Source organism: Carcharhinus amblyrhynchos, chromosome 6 (genome assembly GCF_965287045.1).
Source record: "Carcharhinus amblyrhynchos chromosome 6, sCarAmb.v2.hapA, whole genome shotgun sequence".
In the NCBI taxonomy this organism is placed as follows: Eukaryota; Metazoa; Chordata; class Chondrichthyes; order Carcharhiniformes; family Carcharhinidae; genus Carcharhinus; species Carcharhinus amblyrhynchos.
The window spans coordinates 92,057,586-92,076,769 of record NC_137329.1 but is presented as its reverse complement, the minus strand read 5'-3'; the positions used below and the strand labels follow the sequence as shown (position 1 = coordinate 92,076,769).

General features: G+C 40.7%; 1 protein-coding gene across 10 annotated transcripts in view; it reads right to left on the bottom strand.

The window, feature by feature from the left end:
• Positions 1-16,867, bottom strand: part of LOC145344105 (protein kinase C and casein kinase substrate in neurons protein 2-like) — a 100,026-nt gene extending 83,159 nt beyond the window's left edge. For 4 of the 10 annotated variants that reach the window (XM_080190945.1, XM_080190951.1, XM_080190952.1 and 1 more), the window contains exon 1: positions 16,750-16,865. The gene's annotated coding sequence lies outside the window, so the exon portion shown is untranslated. Of the gene's footprint in view, positions 1-16,749 lie in introns of all 10 variants that reach the window. The other 6 variants (XM_080190946.1, XM_080190943.1, XM_080190947.1 and 3 more) reach the window with 3 other exon arrangements.
• Between the last annotated feature and the right edge of the window lie 2,317 nt (positions 16,868-19,184).

Sequence of the window (19,184 nt, the reverse complement as noted above, 5' to 3'; positions counted from 1 at the left end):
TTTTGATAAGGGTCAATGACTATCCAACTGAATGACATGCATCTGCAGTTCATAGCTGCCCATTAGACAAGGAACAACAGAAAGGAAGGTTGAGATACAATTGGTCAGAGTAAAAGCTATCATTTCTTGATAATATAACATGCATAAGTTTTAATTGGACGTTATATCCTTATGTATACATGATGTAACCTTAACTGTGATTGGATAGAGATAACTCCTGTACGTCTATTGGTATATATTAATTACTTGTAATCAAAGCTGAGACTTTAATTGCCTTTGTATTTTTCACTCTGGATGCTCTGAATGGACATTCAGGGTCCTATATCGTTTAATAAAGCATCTTGAAATCACTGTTACTTTGTTTGGCTACTTGAGAGGAACAATAGCTTTTAAACACAACAATCATCGTAACTGTCCCTAACAGCGATAATAAAAAACAAAGAACAAAAGAACAAAGAACAACCCAGCATGGGAAACAGGCCCTTCGGCCCAACAAGCCCACGCCGCCGCATCACCCTACACCTATTCTACCCTCCGTGTCTACGAATGGAACCCCTAACTTAGCCAGATTCAGGCTAAATGATCAGATTTTCTGTAATGCTGAGTGAGGGATAAACATTGGCCACAACACTGGGAATAGCTCCCCTGCTCTTCTCCAAAATACTGCCTTGGGATCTTTTACATCCCCAGAATAAACAGATGAGGCTTTGGTTAAAAACTTCATCAGAAAGACACCAACCACCTCCACACTGCTGCACTCCCTCAATGTTGCCTTGAAGCACAGCTTTAAATTTTTCTGCTCAAGCCTGGGTTGAGTTTTGAATTCAGGACCTTGTAACTCTCAGGCAAGGTTGCTACCAACTAAGTTATGGTTGACACTGCAGCGCCATGGCTGATAGACAGTTCAGCAGCACAGAAACAATGAATGGGTATTGTCAATATTCATGTGAAAACTAATGCTCTTACAATGTAATTAAAGCACCACATAAAGATGAAAAAAAAGGAGGCCAATGGTGGAACCTGGCGACACAAGTTAATGTGGGGCATACTTGAGTTAATTTGCAACTGCAGACAAGAAATGACTGCAAGAAATAAGCTGACAATGACAGAAATAGGAATGTCAATATGATAGAAAATACCACAGAGATGAATGACAGGAGATAAGTGGTGGAAAAGAATGGTGCAATTGGTGTCAAGGACTTCAGGAAGGTTAACAGGAGATATCACTCCTTAGGCATTATCACACAAAATGTCAGTGATGCCTTTGTCTAGGTTGGTTTCACTACTGTGGTTAAAATGGAATCCAGATTTATGGGACTCAAATAAGGTTCACATGATGGGCATGTATTTGAATAATGAAAAGAAATTCCAGAGCTTAAGTGAGGTTAAAAGTTGAAAATATTAGACAAAAGTGGTGATGGGTAGTTTATTTCAGAAGCAAGGCAACTGCACCAGTTTGAAAATGAGTGTATAGGTGGGCCTGTGCACCTGGGCCTTCGCACGTGGGCCTGTGCGTGCACACACCCGTGTCTGTGTGCCCGCCTGTGTGGGCATGTGCCCCTACCTGTGGGTCTGTGTGCATGCAAGTGGGCCTGCATACATGCATTTGGTGGATTTCCATGCACACAGGCATTCCTGGGTGCATGTCTGCATGCAGGCTTGCGCACATGTCAGCACGCACCAGCAAGTGTATGCATGCCTGCACATTTGTGTGTGCCGCCACATATATAGGTGTGTGTGTGCACGCGCTGATTATGAGGGAACAGTTAAGTATGTTAATGAGTATTGAGTTAAGGGTAAATTGAGAGGTCAGGACCAATATTAGCAATTCTGTAAGTGCAGTTTGTTTTTTTAAGTTCAAGAGCCTCATAGCTATGTGTTGGCAAGTCAAATCATTGGGCCAAATGAAAGGATCACATCTTTGGCAGAGTGGCAATGAGGAAAGACTACCTTAGTGAACAAGCTGTTACATGCTCAGTTCAATTTCACTAGTCCCAAAGTGGATGAAAGTGTATGCGATTGTATCCATTACATTGGTGGTACAGCTAGGAGGACTCATTAGGGATGAACATAAGGTAAGTTTGTCAGAGATATAGATGTGACAGAGCTCTGGAAATAAATGGAACTGTTATAGAAAGTAAATCTTCCATCAATTTCTTGTAATTGCAAGAATAAGATGGAAAAACAACATCAAAGTATTAAAATATGCACTAAGTACAAAAGTTTTCTTGGCATCTTGTCCTCTTTTGGCACTCCTAGAAAGTAAATCTTATACTTCTAGTGCTCATATCATCCACCATAAAATTCTCGACCATAAGATATAGGAGCAGAAGTAAACCACTTGCCCATCAAGTCTGCTCCACCATTCATCGAGATCATGACTGAGTTGATGTGATAATCCTAATCTAACCCAGCAAAGGTGAGAAAACATACTTTCATATGCTTTATTTCTTTAATGTGCAATACTGTTGTACCCCAAAACAATAATGTTCTCCCCATGTATGCTGTTTTTCAAACATTATTTCTTTTTGTTTCAGGGGTTTAACATGTGTGGATATTTTGCCTTTTACAGGTGATGAAATGTTAGATGTACTTACAGTTGAAAATACAACAATGTCAGTTTAACAACTGCAATCAAGACACTATTTTAATTGGCTACTTTCTGGAGGCCATGTGAACTTTTTCTAGATTATGTGTACACTATCGAATAGCATGGCCAGACTTGTGACAAAGAACAAAGAAGTGTCTACACTGTCAGCTGATATTGAGTTAGCTCAGCAGCAAATTAAAATTTGCAGAAGTCATCTGAGATCTGAAGACCAAACCCTAATTTTTTTTTAAAAAAGTGGTGCAACTAGTATGAAAAATATATTAACATACATTAGTGGACTTATCATAGTTAAGACTGCAATCTACAAAACATAAATTTAAAATCTTACCAATAAAAAAAGTTTTAATCGAACTGAAAACAAACTTCAAAATAAAAAAGCTGAAGGTCAACAGAAAATAGGTTGCCAGTATTGACACTTCAGTGATTGTGAAGTGTACAGTCATCTTAAAACACCTGTGTTTGAGGTTCTATTTCTATTGAGCCCAGAAATGGACTATTCCATTAAAAATATATTTCAGTCATATGGACTAGCAGCATGAGTTATTGCAGACCGCACCCTCCAAACTGGCTGCATGCCCATTTAGAACTGAAGTAAACAAGTTTTTAGAAAAAAGTTGTTCAGGGTTGAGTTTAAAATTTATTAATGTCACAAGTATGCTTACTTTAACATTGCAATAAAGTTGAAAATCCCTTAGACGCCACACTCCGGCCCCTGTTCGGATATACCGAGGGAGAATTTAGCATGGCCAATGCACCTAACCAGCACGTCTTTCAATCTGTGGGAGGAAACCAATGTGACTCAATGAAATGCATACAGTGCATTCAACAGTTCAACGTCATATCAGACTGCTATGCTACAATGCAAGTACTTTTACAATCAAATTTCAAGGAATAGTGGCCACTCTCATCCTTAAGGGCTTTACACAGAAACCGATGCAAATCTCCCATCAGAATCGCAAACGTCTTTTCAAACAATTATCTTCACTGTTCATTTTAGGGTTAAAAGCTGGACTCTGCTCTAACTGCAGATGTTCTAATATATGCAGAATTGCACAATGCACTACAATTGAAGTTTACATCATTCAGAAAACTCAAAACCATAAATCTCTCCCCAACACACACAGCATTGCTGTTCTTGCTATACAAAAGGGAAATTAGGGATGGGTAATAAATGACAGCCTGGCCAGTGATGCCCACACAGCATGAATGAATAAGCAACCATTTCCTCTGACATTCAGTGACATTACCATTGCTGAATCCCCCCACCAACATCCTGAGGGTTACCACTGACCTGAAACTGAACTGGACTAGTCTTATACTGTGGTTATAAGAGCAAGTCAGAGTCTGGGAATTCTGTGCAGAATACCTCATCTTCTGACTTCTCAAAGTCTGTCTGCCAGCCACAAGGCACAAGTCAGGAATGTGATGAAATGCTCTCTACTTGCCTGGATGAATGCAGCTCCAACACACTGAAGAAGGTCAATGCCAGCCACAACAAAACAGCCCACTTAATTGGCACCCACACACCATCTTAAATATTCACTCCCTCCAGAATTGCCACATGATGGCAGCAGCATGTACAATATACACACGAGGTGCACTGTAGCAACTTCTCCCAAACCTGCAGCCTCTAGCACCAAGAAGGACAAGGACAGCAAGGCACACGAGAACACTTAACAGCAAGTTCCACCCCAAGCTATCCTGACTTGGAACTATATCATCATTTCTTCACTGTCACTAGATCAAAATCCGAGAACTCCCTTCCTAAAAGCACAATAGGCGTACCTGCACCAGATTGCAGAGTTCAATGGAGCTACTTGCCACCACCTTTTCATAGGCAATTAGAGATGAGCAATATATGCCAATGATACCCACATCCATGAAATAATTGCTAAAGGACTGCAGTGAAAAAAGGCAGCAAAATGTAATAATTAAACTATGCTAAAAACTTCAATTCATTTGATTAATTCATCAATATACTTCATTATTTTTCAAGAAGGCAGAAAACCAATAGTCTGAATAAAGCCCACTGTTCAATATTTCCTTTGAGTATATTGAAAGAAAAATGAACAATGCATTCTCATCTCAAGACGGAGAAAACATTTACAATAACAAAACACACCCTATTATAATTCTACAAAAAAAGTTTCCCATCGCAACTGTTCATGCATTGTTTTCCAGCATTGCTATCCAGCTGTTACAAGCGGGTGGTGTTCACAAAAAATATGGTGAAGTCAGAGTTCCCAAATTAGGATCTGAAGTCAGACTGACATATACTTGCTGAATTGCTAAAGATGGTTCTTCCTGCCTTTGACTCATTAAAAGACCATACATACACATTTTTGAATTACATCCTTTATATGTCACACCAACTTGAATTTGCATAACACTTTTAATGTAGGAAACTATCAGTATTTCATTTCAAATAAAATTTGACACCAAGCCACACAGGAGTTCTGAGAACAAGTGGCCAAAAATACACAAACAAGTAGTTTTTTTTTAAACATTTTGACATGTTTTATGAATCTCCTATTTTACTACTGTATTGAGCTCTTCTTGTATGTATACATTATGTACATATTTATAAAATATATGTAGTTACAGAAATTATTCAACATAGTCCTTAGTCACCTGATCACAATAACCACTTCCATGGTCTCGCTCAGTAAGCATTAAAATCTACACACAAGCAGCTGCAAAAAAACAGATGACAGCAAGTGACCGTGAATATGGATTGCATAAATCCACAGAATTAAGACAGTTCTGAAAACAAATGGGGGAGTGAAGAGAAGCTGAGAGAAAGAATTCCAAGGCTTACAGACAACTGATGTCACTGCAGCCAATAGTGAAGTTTCAAAATAAAGAAATGCATCACAGGCCAGAATTTGAGGAGCGTAAATATTTTGAGGTCTTGTAAGTCTGGAGGGGAACACAAAGGGTGGGGCAAGGTCATGGAGGGATTTGCAATTATAAGTGAAAAATTCAAAATTTAGACCAGGAGCCATTATAGTTCAGTGAGCAAGGGTAATGGGTTAACTAGAATTATGACAAGAAGAATGACAATAATATGACCTCCATAGTTCTCCAAAATGAAGGATATGTACCTCTCACTGCTGATGAATAATGGAAAATGCTATTTCATCAACAAAGCCTGAAGCACAAGCATTAATGGAGATATCAAAACAAAAATAATAATGCATTATTTTAACATCTCATACAAGTAGTCTCCCACAAACTTTCTGGCAAATAAAAAAGAATGCATATGGTGAGAAAATTGTAATTCTTTATAAAAGTTTTATTTGTTAAAAAGATTTGCACCGTTTGAGATCATGACCTAGACACTGATCAAACCCAAACATGTGGCACTTCAGTAAATTAACCTATTTTGTTAGTTATTCTAACTAGCACGAATGAATACACTGTCAAGTAGTAACTAAATAATCATAAATTCCACAATTTCCAACTTCACATCTGCCCATTAATCCTAAATGAAATTTACCCAAATAGTATAATGATTAAACAAAGACCTGTTTATACAGTGGAATGACAGCAATTTATTGCAACTATGTCACTTGAGTTCATATTCAGACTTTTATGCATATAGTTTTTTTATTTTATTCTTTTGGTGACATAAGTAGGCTTTTATGAACACTGTAATGAAGTTACTGTGAAAATCCCTAGTCGCCACACTCCGGTGCCTGTTCAGATACCAAGAGAGAAACAATGCACCTAACTAACGTGTCTTTTGGACTGTGGAAGGAAACCAGAGTACCCGGGTGAAATCCACAGACATGGGGAGAACATGCAGACTCAAGCCAGGAATCAAATCTGGGTTCCTGGCACTGTGAGACAGCAGTGCCAATCACTGTGCCACCTTGCCGCAATTGAATGGCTTGCTAGGCCTTTCAGAGTGTTTAAGAATCAAACACACTGCTGAGCGTCTGGAGTCGCAAATAGGCCAGACCAGGTAAGGACAGCAGATTTCCTTCCCTAAAGGACATTACTGAACCAGATGAGTTTTTACAATCATCAACAACGGTTTCATGGACATAGTTAAACTATTTGGTGGAATTTTTAAAAATCTTAATAATACCTGAAATTCAAAGTTTAAAAATAAATAGTAGAGAATGCACATGGTGAGAAAATTGCAATTGCGATGAAAGTGAATGTGTTGCTCATTCAATCACGTTAGAAAAACCAGCAAAATAGGTTAGGTTACTGAAGTGCCACATGTTTGGGTTGGATCTGTGTCTCGGTCATGATCTCAAATGATGCAAATCTTTTTAAAATAAAAAACTACCTTGTAAGGAATTGCAATTTTCTCACCATGTGCGTCCTCTATTATTTAACATTAAAATTTAATTCTAGATATTTTTATTAAGTTTTTTAAAAATTCCACCATTTGTCAAAGATTCAAATCTGGAACCCCAGAGCATTGCACTGGGTCTCTGGATTACTAGTCAAACAACGAAACACTATGCACCGCTGCCCCCTCCTCACTTCCCCCATCATCAATCACAGACTGTCATTCAAAAAAAGAATGCCTCACTCAGAACACAATGTCAATAAAGAACAGTTGGTTAATTGATAATGAATTGCCTGAAGTAGAAAAATAGTTTAAGAAAAACTAATGCAAGTCAAGAATCTTACACAATCTTACAATTACTTTTCATCTCAATATTCCTTAATTTCACTCTCCTATCCCTAGACATGTGCAAATTAGAGACTTAGAACGATTGGTAAAATGCAGCCTGAAAGTATTCCCTGCTGAGAGATGACAATTTCTTTCTTTCATCTCTCGGTCATCAGTTTAACTAAAATGGAAAAATGCCAGAAAATGAAACTGGAGAGCAGTTTCAAGGCTTCCACTGGAAGATAAATGATCCTAGACTGAAATTGGTGAAGCTGACATGGCCTTAAGATTTCATTTAAAATTTGTGTCACTTTACTCTTTTGACTGAAGGGGAGAAAATAAAAGCGAGGGACAGAAAATCCAGGATTTCAAAGCTTTGGCAAAGGTCAAATTCCAATTCTCCGACACTTTTCCCCACCATTACCCCATAACTGAACACTGAGCCACTGTCTTTAAGGCTGCCAGTGGTCTCATTTCTCCTGGAAAGCTTTCCCCCACAACCTCCAAACCCACTTGTCTTCCTCCTTACCAAAATCCATAAACAAGACTGCCTTGGTCAACCCATTGTTTCAGCCTGCTCCTCCCTACTGAATTTATTTATATCTCAAATACACTTTTTCTCTCTTTTATACAGTCTCTTCTTGCCAACATCCATGACACTTCCAATGACCTATGTATATTCTCTCCACCCTCAGGGAGGGAATACACAGAAGGCTGAATTCATTGAAAGAATATGGGGTGGAGGGTAAGAGGATGGTGTAGTACAGAAGTTCACACAGAGATGTTGCTTTGGAGGATGGAGGAGTTGATCTACCAACGACAAACACAGGCTGAAGTGAACACATTTTGTGAAATGAGTGGGCTTTTTGGAACTGCCCAACTTTTCAATGCATAGTGGGAGGAGAAGTTGTGTTAAAGAGACTATATCTAGAATCTTCCCCAAAACGCAGTGTTAACTCAGGTGAGAAAACTAGACTGCACAGTCAGAGTTCAAATCCCACCAAGACAGATGGTGGAATTTGAATTCAAGTTTTAAAAATCTGGAATTAAGAATCTACTGATGATTACGAAACCATTGTTGATTGTCAGGAAAACCCATCTGGTTCATTAATGTCCTTTAGAGAAATAATCTGCCGACCTTACCTGGTCTGGCCTACATGTGACTCCAGAGCCACAGCAATGCAGTTGATTCTCGATTGCCCTGAAAGGGCAACTAGGGATGGGCAATCAATGCTGACCAGCCAGCAATGCTCATGTTCCATGAATAAAAGAAAGTCAGCTCGAGAGGCCTCAGAAAGCCAGCAATGCTTGTAAGGAGGGGCTCCAATCTCCGATTTAAATAAAAGGCACTCCCTCCTCATACTCACCAAAATCCTCCATGGACACATGTGTGACCCCACACACAAAGGGCAACTGCCCCACATCCACAGAGAAGGGCAAGGCCACTCTCAACCTCTAAGGATAAAGGGAACACCTTCAGGGAGTTCCCTGAAGGTCCCCTGGCAGTGTCAGAGGACAATGCTCAAGCATGTCCCATACTACCCTGGCACTGTATGTACTTGTGTGCTCCCTGGCGTTGTCAACACAGTTGGTTTTCATTTTTGAAAACCAGCGTTGATTCACGCCAGGGTAATGTCATGCCTGTTGGGTGGGATTTTAGGACAAGTTCAGAAGTAGTGGCATTAAGCTTACTTATACACTGTTAATTTATGCAAACCAGGCTCACACCTTTCTTGGGCAAGAATTTGATTATGCCACTGGCAGGAGGCAGGGAAGATCCCATTCTGAGATAAAAGCAAATTACTGTGGATGCTGGAATCTAAAACCAAAAGCAAAAACGCTGGAAAATCTCAGCAGGTCTGGCGGCATCTGTAAGAAAAGAGCTGACATTTCGAATCCAGATGCCCCTTTGTCAAAGCTCAATCTTGCTGGCACAAATTCAGTTTTTGGCCTTTTATAAGATTTAGTAGCCATTACAGGATTTGCACCTGCAGCTAATGTGGCCACGGACCACTGAGAATATCAAATAAATAACGTACACAAGCATGCATGGTCCCACTAAGCTTTATAATGGACTTTTTTTGCCCATGTTTGACCTGATGCTGAGATGTTATGGAGTCTAGAGTCAACTCTGAAGACTCCCGACGTCATTCCTTCCCAATTGTACACCACTATACCTCCAGCTCTGGCAAATCTTTCTGCCAGTGGTTCAAGACATATCCAGGGATGGTGGAGGCAGAGTATGATGGCAGGCTGTTGTTTGACTAGTCTCTGGGAAAGGTGACCTATTTTAGTACAAACTCCTAAATATTAGGGAGGAGAATTTTGCCTTGGTTGATGGTCCATCAGTTTGTTTGTCAGTTTGGTACAACTGAATAGTTTGCTAGACAGTTAACAGGAACCACATTTGGTGTGCAGCTGGAGTCACGTATTTGTAAGATAGGTGAAAGGATCGTAAATTACTTTCCTGAAAAGGACATTAGTAAATTAGATGGGTTTTCATAAAAATCCAGTAGTTTCATCATCACCATTACTGATAGTAGCTTTTATCTGAACTTAAACTCCCTCAATACCATGGTGGGAATGGAATTCATATCCAGTTTCATGGTTAATAGTTCACTAACATAATCACAATGCTACCATGCCCTGTTGTATTAATTGATATAAACATATTAAATAGGAGAGATAATATATTGTCAGCCTATAATTTTATGGAAAAAAATCAACATTACATTTTTCTAAGAGTATCATGATATATTTTAACAGTTTCATGATAAAAAGAGTTGTCAGATAAAATAAGAGGCTGCACATGTTGCAATTACTGAAAAGCTATATTTTGGATATAACACAATTGTTTTATTGCATGGGATCATTGCCAGATTCAGATATACTATTCTCCAAAATCAGCACGTTTCAAAGAATTTACAGGTTATTCGAGAATATTTAAAAGAATATGTTTCGAGGTTAATGTTCATTGCAGTTTCCACCATTCTGCTGAACAAAAAGTTACGATTGTTCAGCACATCACTGAGTGTAACAGTCCCTGTAAACAGGAAAATAGAGAATAAACTCCCTGAATATGGATCAATTCAATCAAAGTCAAACTGCGTAAAGTCACAATCATTAAGGTCAGGTTCTAGCATAACAAGATCTGCAAGAAAAACACCAGCTGTATCTTTATGATAATACAACTATTTTTGGAACCACTCACTGAACAAAAATAATTGCAAATTAACAAACTGCATCAGGTATTTTCCCCTTCAAACAAGTTATAGTTTCTAAATAAAGCTTAGAAATATCACATTATTTTTCATAGTTATTAAATGTTCATTCTAGCCAAAAAAAATTACCTATTTGTACAATTGAGATCACAAAATCATACAGCGCAAAAGAGGCCCTTCATAGAACATAGAACAGTACAGTACAGACCCTTCGGCACTCAGTGTTGTGCCGAGCTTTATCTGGAACCAGGATCAAGCTATCCCACTCTCTATCATTCTGGTGTGCTCCATGTGCCTATCCAATAACCGCTTGAAAGTTCCTAAAGTGTCCGACTCCACTATCACAGCAGGCAGTCCATTCCACACCCCAACCACTTTCGAGTCCGCACTGACATTAGAAACACCTGAAATCCCACCTAATCCTATTTGTCAGCACTTGACCCATAGTACTGAATGTTACAATATGCCAAGGCTCGTCTAGATCATTTTTTAAAGGATGTGAGGCAACCCGCCTCTATCACCCTCCCAGGCTGCAGATCCCAGACCGTCACCACCCTCTGGGTGAAAAAGGTTTTGCTCACATTCTCCCCTAAACCTCCTGTCCCTCACCTTGAACCTACGTTCCCTCATGACTGACCCTTCAAATAAGGGGAATAGCTGCTCCTTATCCTCTCTGCCCCTGTCCTTCAATCTTGTACACCTCAATCAGGTCATGTCTCAATCTTCCCTGCTCCAATGAAAACAACCCAAGCCTATCCAACCTCTCTTCACTACTTAAATGTTCTATCCCAGACAGCATTTTCGTGGATCTCCTCTGCACCCGCTCCAGCGCGATCACATCCTTCCTATAATGTGGTGACCCGAACTGCACACAGTATTCCAGCTGTGACCTCACCAAAGTTCTATACAACTCCAACATGACTTCCTTGCTTTTGTAATCTACGCCTTGAGTGATAAAGGCAAGTATCCCATATGCCTTTTTCACCATCCTACTAAAATGCCCTTCCACTTTCAGAGATCTATGGACAAACATGCCAAGGTCCCTTTGTCCCACAGTACTTCGTGACCTACCATTCATTGAGTACTTTCTTGTCAAATTACTCCTTCCAAAGTGTGTCACCTCATACTTTTCAGGGTTAAATGCCACTTGCCACTTGACCATTCTGTTTATATCTTCTTGTAGCCCAAGACACTCCGCCTCATTGTGAACCACCTGTCCAATCTTTGTGTCATCCGCAAATTTACTAATCCTACCCCCTCACATAATCATAGTTGGGAAAGTTGAAATCACCTAATGTATCACCTAATCACCTTACTGTTTTTACACACCTCCACAAACCAAGCATGTATTTGCTCTTCAATATCCCTCTTACTATCTGGCAGTCTATAATAAACATCTAACAACGTGGCTGCCCTTTTTTTTATTCCTAACCTCTACCCACAAAGCTTTACTTGATGCCCCTCCAATATCTTACTGCAGTAACTGACTCCTTAACTAATAATGCAATGCCCCCTCCACTTTTACCTCCTCTCTTGTCTCGCCTGAAGATTCTATATCCCAGAATGTTGAGTTGTCAATCGCGTACTTCCTTCAACAACGTCTCTGTGATGGGTACAATATTACACTTCCACATGTCAGCCGAAGGGCCTGTCTGTGCTGTAGTGTTCTATGTTCTATGTCAATCATTGCCCTCAACTCATCTGTTTTACCTATGATACTCTTGGTATTAAAATGAAGGCCATCCAGCCTGGTCTTACTCTCTTGAAACTTAACACAGCTGCACTCCCTCTGACTTGTTTTGCTGTATGATTCCACGCCTTTATCCTGCTAACAGTCTGCGTCCCCTCCTCTGCCAAATTAGTTTAAACTCTACCCAACAGCACTAGCAAAACATCCCGCAAGAATGAGAGCCCTGTTCTGGTTCAGATGTAGACCATCCTGTTTGTACAGGTCCCACCTTCCCCAGAAAAGGTCCTAGTGATCCAGGACTAATCAAAAAGATTTGCATTATTTGCCTGAACTGGGGATCACACTCTTTCTCTCTCTCTTGCTCTCCCCCACCCCCCCTTCCCCCACACACATCAAGGTAGCATAAAGAAAATCTCTTCGATTAGCACTTTTCCTTCAGGAGGCAGTTTGCACCAAATGTTGGAAGGTGAGAGACTTAGAATCATTGAATCCCTACAATGCAGAAGTAGGCCATTCAGCCCACCGAGTCTGCATCAACTCTCCAAAACAGCATTTAACTGATGCACTATCCGCTTAAACCTACGCATTTGCCTGCTAATCCCCTAACCTGCACATCTTCGGACTGTGGGAGGAAACCCAAGCAGACACAGCGAGAACGTGCAAACTCCATGCAGAGTCACCCAAGGCCAGAATTGAACCCAAGTCCCTGATGCTGTGAGGGAGCAGTGCTAACCACTGTGCTACCGTGTCACTCCTTGGTTGGGTGACTTCTTCCTTCTTGCATAGTAACTCTTACATTCTGCTCAGGACTTCCCCGTAGTATGACAAACATCAGAATGCACAAGGTGGGCAGATGAGAATCAAATAAGTACATTCAGCCTTATTATTGATTGTATCAATAAGTCATCTAATCTTGGTTTCTTAAGTTTGGTTAGCAAGTTTTATTAAATGACTTATCCCACTGTCCAATACATCTGCTGTCTTAATTTTGAGCCTCAGTATATACATGCTACCTTAGAACTGCAGTTGATTAACAGGCCCTTAGAAGGACAAAGGAAATGCATGCAAACAGCATCTCCTCTGAGCTCTCCCCCATGTCGCACACATCCCAGCTTGAACATCATCACATTGGATAAAGTCCTGGAACTCCCTACATAACTAAATTATGGGAGTACAGTCACCATTACATGGACAACAGCAGTTCAAGAAAACATCCCATTCCCTTCTCAAGAACAACTAAGGATGGCCAATAAATGCTGATTTGCCAGTGACATACGGAGGATGAATAAAAAGAGATTGTCATGTCCATACAAATAATTTTTGTATTTTTGTCTTGACTGAACATTCAACATTGAGGGAGGTCCATAGTTAAAAGCAAAAATTATTATACAAGTATAAACCACTAAAAAATAAAACTAGAAGTATCAGAGGACTGGTGAGCAAAGCAGCATTGAACCAATGCTGACTTTATGACTGACTAGTTGTTAAATAACCAGCTGGCCTTAGAAACTCAACACATGTTCTGTGGCTCTCATTTTAAAACAATGCCAGTGAGCAGAAAGAAATTCAGTAATTGGCAATTGTAAACCAACTAGTAAACAGCTCACAACTTCCTTCATTAGAGGTTGAGTAATATGCTACTTAAAACTGATGGGGAAAAGTAGTAAGATTTGCGATTATACAGCACTTTTCATGACAAAAGAACACCAAAAAGGAGGAAAAAAATGCTGAGTGAAACTAGAAAAAAAATTCACAACTGCTCAAAAATGTAGCTACAATCTGCACAACCATCCTGATAATGTAGCAATTTTGCTGCAATCAAATCACTTGCCCTATTAATAATGGCCTGGATTTTCTCAGTGGTAAAACAATGGCATTCACGGTTGACCTTGAAAAAGGCTGCCCACACCTAGCAATCTTTGTGAAATCAATTCACAGAAAGATCAGTAAAAAGACACAGTCTTAAGATAATTGGCAAAAGAAACAAATGAGATGAGAAGAACTGAGGAAAACATTCCTTATGCAACAAATTGTTGGGATCTGAATACTTGTGGCTGAAAATTTGCACGGTAATGACAATAGAGCAGGGGAACGGGACTGATTGGATAGCTCCTTCAAAAAGTCCTCACAGGCATCGTGGGCCAAATAGCCTCCTCCAGTGTCACATTATTCCATGTTACACATTCCCCAACATTCATTTGAACCAGAAGCCAAGTCAAAGGGATGAGTTGCCCCACACAGCGATGCCATCGTGTCCAGCCAACCACACGGAATAATTCTGACAGCAAATCAGGAAGTAAAAATGAAAACATTTCACGCGCACCAGTTCAGTAGTGGTTAGGATTTTGTGTAAACTTTAAACCTAGTTACACCTCATTAACAAGGTGAACCTTTGAGGGGTTTCAAAGCAATATTAGGGTAAAAAGGGGATGTTCTCATCAAGCTCAGTGATTTCTAATTGACTTCCAGATGCAGAAATGTCAACATTGTATCTCTGCAGGAGCACAGAATCACTGACTGCAATTTCTACAATTCTCATTTTACTGTACATATGCAGCCTCCAGAAGTTGTAGTTCTAGAGAAGCAATGACAGCAAATACTGAATTCTGACCACAACATCCGGGCTAAAGGATTTATTCATTTAAGTAGAACTACCTGATAGAGTAAATGAAAGAGGGCTCAAAGAAAATTTTAATGTAGGATAATCAGAACTTCAAATGATACTCTAAGTCACAAAACTAAAATTCAAGTAGTTTGTGACCACAATCCCTGCCCTAAAACCAGATACAGCCTTTTTTTTTAATATCTCCAATTTTTATTTCTCAATACAAAACATGAAACCAAAACAAATTTTCTCCATCGAACTTCTGCTGAGATCCGCACTTCCATTACTCTTCCCTGCAGGGGCAAGAGAGGAGAGATGGCTGTAGTTTTCATGTATACTTACATTAGTTCCAGGTACTTTCAACTTTGTGACATTGTTGCGAGTAACAACTGGACAGGGATGATGTTTAGGGAAGAGAATCAACTCGATTTTAGAACCAGAACCAGTTGGTCAGCTATTTCTAAATATGCAGGCCTTTCTTTAGGTATAAATTTGTCAACAAGATTACAAAAAAAATCTGTATATCAATAAATCTGCACAAAACAGTGGTAAAAGAGTAAAAATTAAGTTTGATAGGACTTTAGTCATCTCAAAGTGCAGTTAGTTTTTTTTAAATCGTGGGATGTGGCATCACTGTGTAGGCCAGCAATTATTGTCCTTCTCTGTTTCCCTCAAAATTAGTGGCTTGAGAGACCATTTCAGAGAGGAGTTAAGGGTCAACCGCATTGCTATGGATCTGGAGTGGCATGTAGGCCAGACAGGTTAAGGATAGCAGATTTCCTTCAATTTGTGATAGTCTCAGTAATAGTAACCATGAAACTAACTTTATATTCCAGATTTATTAATTGAATTTATATTCCACAAACTGCTGTAGTGACATTCAAAGCCTCTTGATTATCAGTTCAGCGACATTACCACCACGCCATCTCCCAACAAATGTAATATGGTCCCGCCTTGTCACAAGCATCAAAATTTTTTAAGTTCAAGGAGATCTACTTTAGGAATAAAGGTGAAACACTGACGCAATCTCTAATATTAGTTAAATTGATTATTGTTCAACAATAAATACGCCCATGTATGGAATTTATCGGCAGAACCACATTTAGGCGAGAATGATTTTATAAAACAAATACACATCCGAAATAAAAGCCAACCCTTATCGAAACCAATAAACAGAATCTACACGCCCTCTCGCAGAATCGTAAATGCATGAACTTCTGGTGGGGGGGGGGGGGGGGGGGGGAAACTCAATGACCCATCTGAAGTTCAGCTTCAGTCAAGATAAGGGAATGATTACTGAGCTAGTTAACTTTGTTGGCCGCTTTTTAAATTACACAGCATCGCTGGTTTATGACATCCAGAAACACATGCCAAAGACCTTGAAGTGGACATTAAAACCTTGTGTAATGTGTTTTTTAAAAAAACCTGTAATCATAAGACCTGGAGCAGGCGGAGAACTTCCGTTCAATGTTGTACAAATACAATTCCGTGACCTCGCAAAGGGATCTGTGACCTTGGAATAAATGAGAAGGTTGCACTGGTTTTTTTTGGGAGGTGGGGGGAACCCTACGACAACCTGGTGGTGAGCAGGGTGTCAGTTTGCAGGCTGGAACTGGACGTGTTCGCCGCTTGTAACACAGAACAAGGCAGAGCCAGGGAAAGGCTGAGAGCAGAACACATACCAACACAGTGGCGTCACCTGATGCAACGAGAAAACTCCCAGAACAAACTCTCACCTTTGAACTTTTTTTTCTGGGCTAGGGTGGGGCAGCTTGTATTTAATTAACTATCTAAAACAGTCACTCGCTGTATATATCCTGTCCCCGTTCCCCAGCCCGATCACCTGCTCCGACAATTCCCTCTTGCACTGACGACTACTTAGCGAGGCCTCTCCTCCCCCTCACCGCATCAACTCCCAGCAAAAAAAAACTCCCTTTACAAACCGCCCAGCAGCTCGAAGCTCAACTACCAAAATCTCACATTTCTTACCGTTGGCAGGCTGCTTTGTGTTGTTGTTGTTGTTGCTCGGTTTGTTCCTCACCCTGACTCTCACTGACAGACTCCACTACCTCCCGATCGCTTTCCGCTCTGGCAGCAACTCCCCGCGTACTCGCCGCCGCTCCCACCTCCTCCCTGCGTGCGCGCCGCCGCCCGGCCTCCTCCCTGCGTGCGCGCCGCCGCCCGGCCTCCTCCCTGCGTGCGCGCCGCCGCCCGGCCTCCTCCCTGCGTGCGCGCCGCCGGGGCGCCCTGCACGTGGGGGGCGCACTCCTGTGCTTCAGGCTGGACTGGTTGTGAGGTGAAACTCTTGTTGCTGTTGATATTTCACTCACTTTGACTGTTCTGATTTGATCTGATCTATTATTGTCACGTGTAATTGGATACAGTATTGCTTCATGAGCACCACACTGACAAAATATACCGTTCATAGAGTACGAAGGGGAGAAGGAAAGGAGAGGGTTGCAGTTACCAATAGGGTGAGGAGAAAGATCAGCTAAATATGAGGTAGGTCCACTCAAAAGGCGGCAGGGAAGAAACCGTTCTCGAGTTGGTTGGTACACGACCTCAGATTTTTGTATCCTTTTTTGGACCAGAAAAGCTGGAAGAGAGTGTGTCTGGGGTGTGTGGGGACCTTGGTTGTGCTGTCTGCTTTTCTGAGGCAGCGGGAAATGTAGACAGAGTCAATGGATGGTGGTAAAACATATAAAAAACTGCAGGAGCACAAAAACCTGGGCTTGAATGTACACAAATACTTGAAGATGGCAGGGCAAATTGGGAAAGCTGTGAAAAAGCTATACATGATCCCTGGATTTGTAATCAGAGGCAACAGAATACAAAAGCACAGATGTAATGCCAAACCTTTATAAACCATTGATGGCCCCCACCCCCAGCTGGAGAATTGCATCCAATTCTAGGCACCATACTTTAGGAAGGTTTAGAGGCAATTTACTAGAATGGTTTCAGACAAGAAAGACTTGACTTACATGGAGATGCTGGGGTTAAATCAAGAGTACCCGGTGATTTATACCTTTTTTATTCTTTCACAGGATGTGTATCACTGGCTGGGCTGGCATTTATTGCCCATCCCTAATTGGCTTTAAGAAGGTGATAGTGAGCTGCCTTCTTAAACTACTGCAAACCATGTGCTGCATCCTGCTCATTTAACTAAGTTGTCAAAAGAGATAATTTTCTTCAATTCCAGATGTACTCTGAAAGATTCAACAGTGTAGGAGACACATATGAATTGCGTAATCGATACATTCTACTTTTTTGCCTATTTTCTTATTACTCTTGACAATTAAGTTGTTGAAATGCATGCAAAACCTTACCATTGACAACAATATGATTTGACAATACAGATTTTCTCTGGCTTTTATTCAAAGTCACTTCAGTAACAGTTAGAAATGAAAGAAGTAGAGGAAAAATAATCTAAGGCTTCAGAATTCTGCAGCAGCCTCAAGATCAGGAAGGAAGCTGGCTTCTAAAAGTTTTGTAAAAGCAGAAGAACAGTAATGGTAAAACCATTGGGAAGGAAAATAATCAAGGATAGTATCGTAGTTGTGAATGCAAATAAGCTGCAATCAGGAAAAAAAAACCCACCTATCCCAATGATCAGCAAGATATACATCACTCTCAACCACAGAGCAAGAATTTCAACCCTCCACCCAGCCCTCCATCAAGAATAGCTGGAGAATATTTTTGGTCCAGTAGTCTGGATGAATAGGAGCAACAGACATAAAATGTGCAGCAAAGTGGATCAGTTTACTGCCCTCTTAGATAAGAAGCTAGATAAGAAACAATCCTGCTCCCACTTACCATGAGAAAGAATTGAGAACGTTCATGCCCATCCAGCACCTTAGCACCCAAAATTCTGGATAGAATAGCAACCTCACTTCCCCACGCTCTTGGGTCACCAACTCCAGCTGGAGGTAAAGTAACCTGATGTTCGAATCATGTGACACTTGTATTTATGTCATACTACTGCATAGCACCTGATCGTGTGATGTCCACAAATATTATTTATCTCTCTTCCTATTTCATTGGAGTCTGGTCTCTGTACAAAGATGGCAATTTTGAACTGGGAACCTCAAACAGTCTTGGACTTTACATGTCAAAATGAATTAGTTTGAAAGAACAACGGGCGGCATGGTGGCACAGTGGTTAGCACTGCTGCCTCACAGCATTGGGACCTGAGTTCAATTCCGGCCTCGGGTCAACGTATGTGTGGGGTTTGCACATTCTACATGTGTCTGCGTGGGTTTCCTCCAGGTGCTCTGGTTTCCTCCCACAGTCCAATGATGTGCGAGTTAGGTTGATTGGCTATGGTAAATTGACTCTAGCGCCAGAGGATTAGCAGGGTAAATGCATGGGTTCCAAGAATAGGGGCTGGATGAGATTGTGGTCGGTGCAGACTCTATGGGCCGAAT